Source organism: Trematomus bernacchii, unplaced genomic scaffold (assembly GCF_902827165.1).
Source record: "Trematomus bernacchii unplaced genomic scaffold, fTreBer1.1, whole genome shotgun sequence".
Classification (NCBI taxonomy): domain Eukaryota; kingdom Metazoa; phylum Chordata; class Actinopteri; order Perciformes; family Nototheniidae; genus Trematomus; species Trematomus bernacchii.
Window position 1 is genome coordinate 42,570 of NW_022987848.1, and position 12,270 is coordinate 54,839.

Consider the following 12,270-nt stretch of genomic DNA (forward strand, 5'->3'; position numbering starts at 1 on the left):
CAGTAAAAGAAAATTGTTTCATCCTAACGCGTTTATTTAATCGACCAATGGAAACCCACTACGGTACACACCACTGGCCAATCAGGGTTCTTGGTTGAGGAGAGTGAATTCAGGGTACGATGTCCAAAAAAACCACATAATTCTAACCTTTTTTTATCATAGCCAAATGTTGTTTTTCATATCAGATCATGTGATGACACCACGCAGATTATTGCTGAATATTTGTTAGTATTATTCTCTGTATGCAGGCTTTCCATATATGAGAATGATCTTTTTAATGGACTGATACAAAACCACTTAATTGCTTTATTTTGCAAAGTGTTAATCAGGGTGGTCCATATCCATGTGCAAGAGTGTGTGAGTGTGTGTTCAGCATTTGTATCATCACCGGTTTGCTTGTTTTTACTTCTGCCTAATCATGCTTAAAAAACACTTTTATCATTTACTGTGATTTGTTTTTATAATCTTTTTAGTTTCACCTCTGATTGCCCTTCATATATATAATGCTGCTTTTCGTTTGTGCGCACATGTGAGGAGATGAAGTGTCTTCTGAAGACAGGGTATCAATGCATCCTTCAAAAAGGCGTCGAATAAATCAAAATGTGAGGTGTTAAATGTATTAAATCCAGTTATTGTATGGCCTTTTCGTCCACCGTGCTTTGCAAGTGTTCTTAAAACTGCAATATGACAACAACAACAAAAGGTACGTCCATTCAAAACACACTGAAACAACAATCTAATGACATCAAATACATACACACACAAAGAAACAAAACCATACAGGAAATACATCTTAGTATGTGTATGTATTTCTTTGTTTGATTTGATGCATTTTAAGTTTTCATTACACAAGAAATTACATTAAAATACAAATTAAACCACATTTGTGCATATTAGTGTCCTGCAATGTGTCTCCTCTTCGTGTCATCGTGAGGTTTCATCTCCTAAACTACACATTCATCATCCTCACCTTAAAGATAATAATACATGTGCATTATTCTTTGCCTTCTGAGCCCAGACCACGTGCTTTATGTAGAGAGTTGATGTTACAAATATGCCGTTTGTAAGGTGGAGAAAAGGTGGTGGATTTATAGAATATTTACAAACGGCATCTTTAAAATATGAAGCAATACGACCTTCAGTTTGAGCACCACATGACCTCCAGACGGAAACTTCTCAGACCGTTTCTCTGTCAGAAATGTGTTTATTGAAGCCACATTTGTGCCGAGAAATCTAATATTGACGTGTAAATTATCCAGAAATAAAGAACTCTTTAAAGTAGAGACACTACATACTGATATGAACCTGAACATCAGCAGGAGAGGACTCTTTAAAGTAGAGACAATACATACTGATATACACCTGAACATCAGCAGGAGAGGACTCTTTAAAGTAGAGACACTACATACCGATATACACCTGAACATCAGCAGGAGAGGCCTCTTTAAAGTAGAGACACTACATACTGATATACACCTCAACATCAGCAGGAGAGGACTCTTTAAAGTAGAGACACTAAATACTGATATACACCTGAACATCAGCAGGAGAGAACTCTTTAAAGTAGAGACACTACATACTGATATAAACCTGGACATCAGCAGGAGAGGACTCTTTAAAGTAGAGACACTACATACTGATATACACCTGAACATCAGCAGGATAGGACTCTTTAAAGTAGAGACACTACATACTGATATACACCTGAACATCAGCAGGAGAGGACTCTTTAAAGTAGAGACACTACATACTGATATACACCTGAACATCAGCAGGAGAGGACTCTTTAAAGTAGAGACTCTACATACTGATATACAACTGAACATCAGCAGGAGAGGACTCTTTAAAGTAGAGACACTACATACTGATATACACCTGAACATCAGCAGGAGAGGACTCTTTAAAGTAGAGACACTACATACTGATATACACCTGAACATCAGCAGGAGAGGACTCTTTAAAGTAGAGACACTACATACTGATATACACCTGAACATCAGCAGGAGAGGACTCTTTAAAGTAGAGACACTACATACTGATATACACCTGAACATCAGCAGGAGAGGACTCTTTAAAGTAGAGACACTACATACTGATATACACCTGAACATCAGCAGGATAGGACTCTTTAAAGTAGAGACACTACATACTGATATACACCTGAACATCAGCAGGAGAGGACTCTTTAAAGTAGAGACACTAAATACTGATATACACCTGAACATCAGCAGGAGAGGACTCTTTAAAGTAGAGACACTAAATACTGATATACACCTGAACATCAGCAGGAGAGGACTCTTTAAAGTAGAGACACTACATACTGATATACACCTGAACATCAGCAGGAGAGGACCTTTTAAAGTAGAGACACTACATACTGATATACACCTGAACATCAGCAGGAGAGGACTCTTTAAAGTAGAGACACTACATACTGATATACACCTGAACATCAGCAGGATGTGGCCCCTTTAATGTTAAATATAATAAATCTGATTCATGATATCTCTTAAAAAAGACCTCTCTAGCTTCCTCCTCCACCAGCGAGTGCCTTCAAGAGAAGAACTGAAACAAGATTTGGAAGTAAAAGCCAAAAGAAATAAGTGTCACGTACATGTTTGTCTTTCTTTGTCAAGTCATGCAAACGATTAGCAGTTTACTCACTCCTAAATGACATGAAACAATAAGAAAGCTTAGACAATACAGACCATTTTGTCACTTTGGAAAGTGACATTAAAACATCCTTTTTTGGGAGAAATGTTGAGATTTTACTGAATAATTTCTCAACTTTAAATATGATTTAATATAAAAACCACTTGAAATATAGGCATTTACAAAGTGCATTATGAATCATGAATGGTGGAACATTAGTTTAGCGTAAAACCATTGAAAGATACTTCTATATTCCCCGTGCTCCACACATTTTTAAGTGTGATTTGGATGTTTAATTTAGAGTTTTTCGGGTCACAGAGGTTCAGGAAAATGTCCGTGTGTGACGACTGGATGATCGAAGAGTTAAGCGTCCACTATTTGGAGGATTTGTGTGTTTTAAAGGTCACCTATTGTGCAAAATCCACTTCTTCATGTCTCTTCTGCATCAACATGTGTCCCCTCTTCTTCATGTCTCTTCTACATCAACATGTGTCCCCTCTTCTTCATGTCTCTTCTACATCAACATGTGTCCCCTCTTCTTCATGTCTCTTCTACATCAACATGTGTCCCCTCTTCTTCATGTCTCTTCTACATCAACATGTGTCCCCTCTTCTTCATGTCTCTTCTACATCAACATGTGTCCCCTCTTCTTCATGTCTCTTCTACATCAACATGTGTCCCCTCTTCTTCATGTCTCTTCTACATCAACATGTGTCCCCTCTTCTTCATGTCTCTTCTACATCAACATGTGTCCCCTCTTCTTCATGTCTCTTCTACATCAACATGTGTCCCCTCTTCTTCACGTCTCTTCTACATCAACATGTGTCCCCTCTTCTTCACGTCTCTTCTACATCAACATGTGTCCCCTCTTCTTCATGTCTCTTCTACATCAACATGTGTCCCCTCTTCTTCATGTCTCTTCTACATCAACATGTGTCCCCTCTTCTTCATGTCTCTTCTTCATCAACATGTGTCCCCTCTGTGTAAAGAGACTCTGAAAGTTTCAGGAACAAAGATTCTCTCTCTTTTTGTCCTGATCCATTTATATAAAAACCTGTCTGAAAATGAGCTGATCAGATTTTGGCCACTTTGTGATGTCATAACGATGTTTTGTCTTGTGTAACCATTAGCCAATCAGCAACCAAGGTAACCGACCCCCCCCCCCCCCCCCCCCCACCTTATCACCTGAATCTCCTCCTAGAGCACCATTAGCCGCGTTCACACCGGAGTACTTTCACCGTACTTTTCGCGTTTTAGTTCCGTGAGTACCCCTTATGTCGCGTTCACACCAAAAATCGTACTTAATCTCGGGTACTTTTACCCCCATTTTTAGAGCCAGCTGAGAGAGCGTACTTTTCTGTGGGTGAAAAGTGCCCCAAAAGTGCCCCAGTGCTGATTGGCTGGGCGAATTGCAAACCACGCCCCGTACAACTCTGGAAATGTTGTGTAGAGCCGCCATTGTTTTGCCTCGCTACAACAACCTCAGCGCACCAACGAAGTAGTAGTTTGTTTTTTAACGCAGTGAAATAATGACAAACATGAAGAAATCCGAGCGATGGACTGATGAGGAGGTATCAGCGCTTCTGGACATCTACGCCGAGGACACGACGCAGGGAATGCTGTTGAAGCCAGTACCCAATTCCAAGATCTTCGATCGTTGTTCGAAGTTGTTGCTTGAGATGGAAATCGTGCACAGCGCCTTGGCATGCCGGCTGAAAATCAAGAAACTCCGCCAGGACTACAAGAAAACTAAAGACTGGAACAATAAAAGTGGTAACGACCGGAGGACCACTAAATGGTTTGACCGCTTGGATGCTTTGCTTGGGAGCAGACCATCATTCACGGGTACAGCATCGAGCCTTGATTCGGGCAGTATGGCATCGGAGGCCGCTCCAACGGCGAATTTAGAGGGCGACAACGACGAAGGTAAAAGCAACTACATGCACTGGGGTTTTAATCTGCACAATAATGGTCTCAGATGTACTTTTATTTGCTCAGTAGATCAAGCTAGGCTAAACTAGCTAACACTGGCCCCGAGCTGGCTAATAACATCTAGCTAGCTAGATATTCTCGGCCGCTATTAAAACGTTTTGACTAGTGAATAACTGTGCAGTGTTTCTGTAATTTGCTTCACTAACTCATGGAACTAATCATGTGTTTCAGGCGAGGAAAATCAGCAACACTCGGTATTGGAAACAAGCGAGGTTCTTGGCGTTGGAGATCAGAGCTTGCTCACTTGCTCGTCCCCCTTACCGGCAACCAAACGCAAAGGTACACACACTGTAACTTTGTCTTGAAAGAACGTTACGCATGGAACAGATGTTCACAATCATGTTTATTTCCTTCTTGGTACAATTATGAAACAGCGTGAAAGAGAAAATTTCGCGCCTTTTTACTCTCTTACAAACATTGTAAACATCCGGGCTAGAGGTCACATGACTTCCGGTAAGAAATCGCTTCCACTTGGAGCATATATCGCCACCTACTGTTGATTTATTAAATCCTTGTCCTCAGACCAGTGCTTTTGAAGAATTTGAAGATCAGCTTGTTTGCTTCATTTCTTGATTTACTTTCATATATTGACTTGAAATCCATGTCCTTGATGTTGAGTTGTTCCAGTGCAGTTATCAGAATGAGTCTTTGTCTGTTATAATCCAGGCAGCTAAAAAATACATGATGTATGTCTCTGGTTGTTGATCTTGTATCTTGCTTATTTTCCCCTCTTAGGAAAGCCGACACAGGATGCACTTTTCCTCGAGACCGTCCAGGCGTTGGAGGACCAGCGTGCCGTGGCGAATGAGTCGCTGCGCGTAGATCAGATGGTGCAGTTCAGCCAGACCCAGGAAGCGGAGGCCAGAATGATCACCTCGATGGAGCGCCAGTCAGAACTGGCGCTGCTGCAGATGGAGCGCCAGCGGCACCAGGATGAAGTGTTGGCGCTGCGCCAGGAGCTGCGCCAGGAGCGGCAGGATGAGCAACATGCGGCATTTAACACTAGGTTTCTGGAAGTGCTTTCCCAGCTAGTGAAAGCCAACAGGTCTTCCTCCAAATAGTGGCCCCTGTTAATGTCTGCTGCTGAGCCTATGCCTAGTTTAGGCATAGTTTAGTGAAGTTGAGTTTATTTGGTTTTTGTAAATACTGACACACGACACACAACTTTGCACTAAGGTGTGTATGCTGCTGAGTTTTTATTTTATATTATTACTGTTATCACTTTATTTTATACTGACATGTCCAACTGACACTTTGTCACTTTATTTACAATAAAAAATTGTTCTCATTTCATGTTATGTCATATGCTGCAATAAAGAAAACCAACATGGCGATTAAATCATCTTGCTTATTTCTGACACTGTATCTTTAGTGACCTGTGTAGCATCCTATACATCACATGTAAGTGAGTATTCTGATACCATCATGTTTCATCGGTTATAAACTGGCAAAGCTTTATTTGTCATTTATTTATCATCAATGTTGCAACCTTGTGGAGGAATGGCAGCGGCACATACACAAATATGATAATTTATATCATTTTAAAAGACCTAAACTTTTAATTCCCCTACACACAACACAACATGGAGTCCACTATGGGCCAAAAATGACATGAAAGTTTCCATTTTTTATGTTTTTATTTCCAAAATGACACCATAAAAAAACTAGGGTTGTGAATGCTAGGTTAGTATCAGCATAGGGCAAAATAAAGACTGATGCACCAAATGAAACTAGGGGTAGATGGTGACTTAGTTTGAATACAGTCACGTCACGTTCAAAATGGCCCATGTAAAAAGTAAAGTGCTCAAAAGCAGCTAGTTTACTATGAATTCAAGTTTACATTAAAAAGCAGAACAATTATCAATACATTTCTGAAGTGATTTACCGATTTCTACATTCCCCTCGTCTCCGTTTTCAAGATTTGTTGACAGCAGAGCCGTATAATAGAAGAGTTACGACATAAAAATTGTTCTATTTCATGTTATGTCTTGAGAGTGCAATAAAGAAAACCGACATGGCGATTAAACAGATCCTTATTTTATATTGTTATTATATAGTACAACTGACACTTTATTTTATATTGACAATGTTTAGTGACATGTACAACTGACACTTTACTTTTACTAACATGTATGTTAGTTTTGGCTACTATTACACGTAATGTTGCCTGTCTTGACTGCAAAATGAAAGAGAGAAACAAAAGCACCGTAGAAATGATCAGCTTTATTGTCAATGTTTACATTTATTGTTTAGAATGTACAATTTACACGCTGTTCAGATGCCTCATAAGGGCTGTGCGTGTGTCTTGCCCCCCAGCCTCGGCAATGGCTGGCGCTGGCCCATCAAGCTGGGTCGCCGGTAAGGCAGTCCATTCGTCCCTGTACTCATCATCATTACTTTCACAAAGGTTATGTAACACGCAACATGCTGCCACCTGGATTTTTATCTTGTCCATCTTGCAGTCGTTTCTTTTCATCAAGCACCGCCACCTGCCCTTCAGTCTGCCAAAAGCGTTCTCCACCACCACTCGTGCTCGGCTTGTTTTGTGATTGTACACAAGTTGCTCGGGTGTGAGCCTTCCTTGGAAAGGTTTCATCAGCCATCTTTGCAGGGTGTAGGCTGAGTCACCAAGGATATAGTAACCCACATCATGTCCACCAATATTCTTTGTTACATGAGGAAGTAGACCACCCTTATCCGCAAAACTACACAGTGATGACATGCCAAACACTCTGCTATCATGCATGCTACCTGGTAAGCCAACAAAAACATTCCAAAAGAGGCCTCTACCATCCACAACACCCTGCAGGACGAGCGAGTGCCAGCCTTTGCGGTTGAAATACTCGTTGTGGTATTCCTCTGGTCTCAGAATGGGGATGTGTGATCCATCTAGTGCACCTACACACTGTGGCACACCCCATCTGCGCTCAAAAAATAACGCCATCTCCTCTAACTTCTCAGCGTTCGGCCATGGCATGAACTCACAAAGGAGTATGCTCACAACAGAGGAGCAGAACTCGTGCACACAGTAACACACTGTAGATCTGCCGACTCCAAACAAATGAGAGATGGTCCTGTACTCAGAGTTGGTCGCAAGTTTCCACAGTGCTATGGCGATTTTTTTAGCCACAGGGACACACTCCCGGAAGTTGGTGTCGCTTCTCCCCAACGTTGCTTCCAGGCGACTACAGAGGTATTGGAAAGAGTGCTTGGACATTCTGAAATCTTGGATCCACTGCACATCGGTGTACGTCGGCACCACGTTCTCCCACCAGGCCGAGGTTCTATTGTTCACCCAGAGAGAGCGCGGGACACGACGCGCCCCGTAGTATTTGCATATCTGGAACACATACAAAGGCGCAAATTAGCTCTACATAACTCCACAAATCCTACATTAGATAGTATTAATAATTTACTGAACTTACCATTGCTGTTCTTAGGGCGTGAAAACGCTCATCGTCATCAGCCATCCTACGGTGAAACATGGCAGTCATGTGTGCTTTCCGTCGGCCCATCCTTTTCCTAAGGCTTTTAAACTGCCTTTGATGCTGAAGAAACTGTGCCATAGCATTCGACGTGTGGCGGCTCCGGATCCGAATAGGCTCAGGCCGCATTAACAAAGTTACAAAGCTGTATAACATGAGCACAAACAGCACAACTTCAGTCGACTCCATCTCCATCATGTCTGAGGTCGGAAGGTAAACAACAGACAGTATACGCGGGAAGTTTTTCTTCTTCTTCTTCTCTTGTTTTGTAGCGGATTGCAAACAACTTTAAGGTGCTTACCGCCACCTACTGTACTCGCCGTGAAGTGGTTTGTGGCCTGCCAGTAAAGCCAACGCAGAAGAAGAAGAAGTGACGTCAGCGGCTCATTTGCGTAATCTTCCCTCAGGGAAAAGTACTCCGGTGTGAACGCGATCTGTACTAAGTGCCCTGGGGTTAAAAGCGCCGGGGCTCTTAGTGCCGGAACTAAGTACAGGAAAGTACTTGGTGTGGTGAGTTATTTGTAACCAAATCTCTCTCAGAGGGGCGTGGGGAGGGGCTCCTTATTTTCATCTAAAGTAACAGACAGAGAATCAGCACTTTGGAAACAGGGCTGAAACAGAGGGGATTATGGGAAGCTACAATGATCTGTTTGGGGTTTCAGCCAATCAGAGACAGGCTCTGGATATATCTGAGAGCTGTGATATATTGATGGATGAACAGTATAATAGGGGACCTTTAAAAGGCACACAGAATGAGTTTTGAGAGGTTTTGAAAGTTACCCGACCCACTGGTACTGATGTGTTTATCCCGTTGTAAAACAGTTTGTACGTGGACTCTCCCATTGTTTATTCTTCGCTGTAGGAAGTGAATGGTTTTTGGATGGACTGGTGTTACAAAAGCAGGCAGAAAAAAGGTCTTTACTTTGGGGTCTGGAGCCCAAATCTATGAGTCTTCTGAGGGAGGGGAGACGTGGGAGAAAATCCAGACCCTCCAAGTTCAGAATATCCAATAAAAGATGTTTATACAAATGGAAAATCTACTTTTATTCCTTTATTGTTTTGGTGTCTTTCAAGAAATACAACAAAACATCATTTTAATTGAGTCCTGGAATTGTTATACATTTCTTTACATTTTGCTGCAGCTTTTGGCAGTATTTAAAAAATATGTTTTAATTTTGTAATAGAAATAAAGTACATACAAATTTAATAATATAAGAAAAATGTGCAAAAAACAATAATAATATTTACAATAAAATATAATAATAATAAATTAAATTAAAAAAGGAAACATTTGCAATAACAATAAAGTAAATACAAAATGTAATATTATATGAACATTATAAATTTGCATAAACTATAATAATAATCTTTGCAATAAAAATAATGACATTTAAAAAAAGGGAAAATATGAAATAAAAATAAAGTTAATAAATAAATTCAATATAAAATACATTGGAATTAAAGTTAAAAATCTGATATTAAAGATACATAAAATAATATATAAATAGATGGATTAAAATAATAATAACAAATAACTATTGTAAAATAAAACAGGAAAGAATTATAGAAATTCTTATTAATATATGTTTTAAAATAAATATATGACAACATGAAGTATAGCACATTAAACAGGAAAGATTCAACATCAAATAAGTGTTTTTAACCATTTAAAAAGCAGTCAAATCGATATGCATTTTTAGAGAAGCCAAAAAATTACTCAAAGGGTGCTCTTCAACCAAACCGGAAGTCAGGTGTTGTAGTTAACCCGTTGATTGACAGCAGCTACAGTGGATGTTCTCACAACTCTTGTAGGCAATTAATTAAGCCTTATAATTCACTTTAAAAACACGATACATGTATTTTTAGATTCACTTTGACTTACACTTCCTGAATATATCGTATTTTTGACATTTCTTTGAGACTAAACAATAGTAAATCCGCCCAGAAGTCATAAGGAAAAAAAGAGGCTTCAAAACTTGCTTGAAAATTATCACATTTTAACGTTTTATTTACTATAAAAGTAATTCTGCGATTTCTTTCTGCACGTATAGGTTCATTGTAAACAAGGAGATGTAATGGATAATTCGGGATAGTTTAACTGGTGAGAATTAGCTCAATTATGAAAGAAATATAGGATTCAAAGTAACACAACATTTGTTATTATCAACCAATCACAGAGCAGAATCTGGTCATTTTTGGACATTTACACATTTTAAGTATTTTTTCTGTAACTCTTTCAATATCAGAAAAAGTATAAAACCCTAACATTTCCTGATGGATTACATTTTGATGAGTGTAGAGCCACCTTTGTCCAGAAGAGGGCAGTATATACACTTTCTAAAAAGGTGGATTCATGATTTCCTAAAAGTAGAAGTACTCAGATCGTGTACTTAATTAAAAGAAGAATAACTCGGACCTTGTACTCAGGGCCGGCCCTTGGCATAGGCAGTAAAGGCGAATGCTAAGGGCGCATCCATCCATGGGGGGCGCCGGAAATTGGGGGGGGAAGAAAAAAAATATGATTACTATTAACGATATTTGATAACAAAACAATTTCCCAATTTGGGATCAATAAAGTATATTATTATCCTATCTTAACAGAACTAGGCATACATAGCGTACAGCGCCCATAAACTATGGCAGGGGACTGCAACCTTTTTGACCCAAAGAGACATTTTAACCCTTCCCTTGGCCTCCAGGAGAAAACGCCACTGCTCCGCATGGCTCAACAGCTGATCGTTGCGCAATCCATACTCTCTGTTCGCGGAGTCTCCTTCTTCCATTCACAAATATCCAAGCCGGGATTCCAGTCAGCGATGCGTCTTTCACATCAGTTATTCCAGCGGTCCGGAGTCTTTGACTATGTCGTGGCCCATTCTTGTAGGATATTTAAAACTGTGCCACATTAACAGGGATCCGCTTCTTGACTCACACGTTAAAAACAGTCCAAATAAAACTCTGTAGGCGCTGATTTCTTTGCCTTCCTCTGGCGGATTTATTGACTTCTTCCATAAATTCAAACAAACAAATGATCAGTGTAACGTGAAGACTGTACCGATTCCCCGTTCCGTGCTGGAGACAATTTCCTGTGGCTCAGTCCCACCCCTTCCTTATATAACAGCTGATTGATCACAATAATAAATAAAGTTATTATTACATAGAGTATTGCTCAGATGAGTTATTATTACATAGAGTATTGCTCAGATTAATTATTATTACATAGAGTATTGATCAGATTAGTTATTATTACATAGAGTATTGCTCAGATTAGTTATTATTACATAGAGTATTGCTCAGATTAATTATTATTACATAGAGTATTGCTCAGATTAGTTATTATTTAAACTTTACTCGTCGTATTTTATATTTGATTATTCCGACAGTTTTCCTAAAATGTTGGAATTGTCTCAAATGTCTTTATCTCCATGATATTGTTCTCCTCCTCTCTCAGCAGAAATCTCTTACAGAAACCAAAGCGTCCACATTCCTTCCTCTCTATATTCTGAAGCTTTCTACACACACACCGTTCACACACTCATTTATCAACAATTTATTGCAAAAAATGTGCAGAAAAAAACATCTTTGAATTCAAACATAGCACGTACACAAATTATAAAGAAATCCAATTATAAATAAATCAACAGAAACTAAAGTGTGACTCCCAACCTGAACATGATTTCTGGTATATTAACTTTAATAAGTAACAATGTAATAAATATGAAACATACAGGTCAATATCTCCTTGCTATTGGTAGCTGAACTGTCAACACCCCAAAACATATTCTTAGATAGAAATACCTCATTTTGAGTTATTTAGACTTAATTAACACTTATAGTTTCATGTCTTGTTACATAAGAATAGATCAGATCTGTTAAGTGTTATTATGGGAGAATTACTATTCTTGTGGTACTGCTGCCTTATTAGGCCCATATTGAGCATATTAAGACTCATGTACAACAACTTCCTTACTTACAATCAATAAGCACTAATTAGAGGGTTATTGAGGAAAAACTCTCAACTAATGGCTTATTACTTGTAGAATATGGTCATGTAGAATAAGGCATTAATAAGTGTTTTATAATGACTAATAAAGAGCCAATATACTGCTAATAAGCATGTTAATTAACAACTAGTTGATGT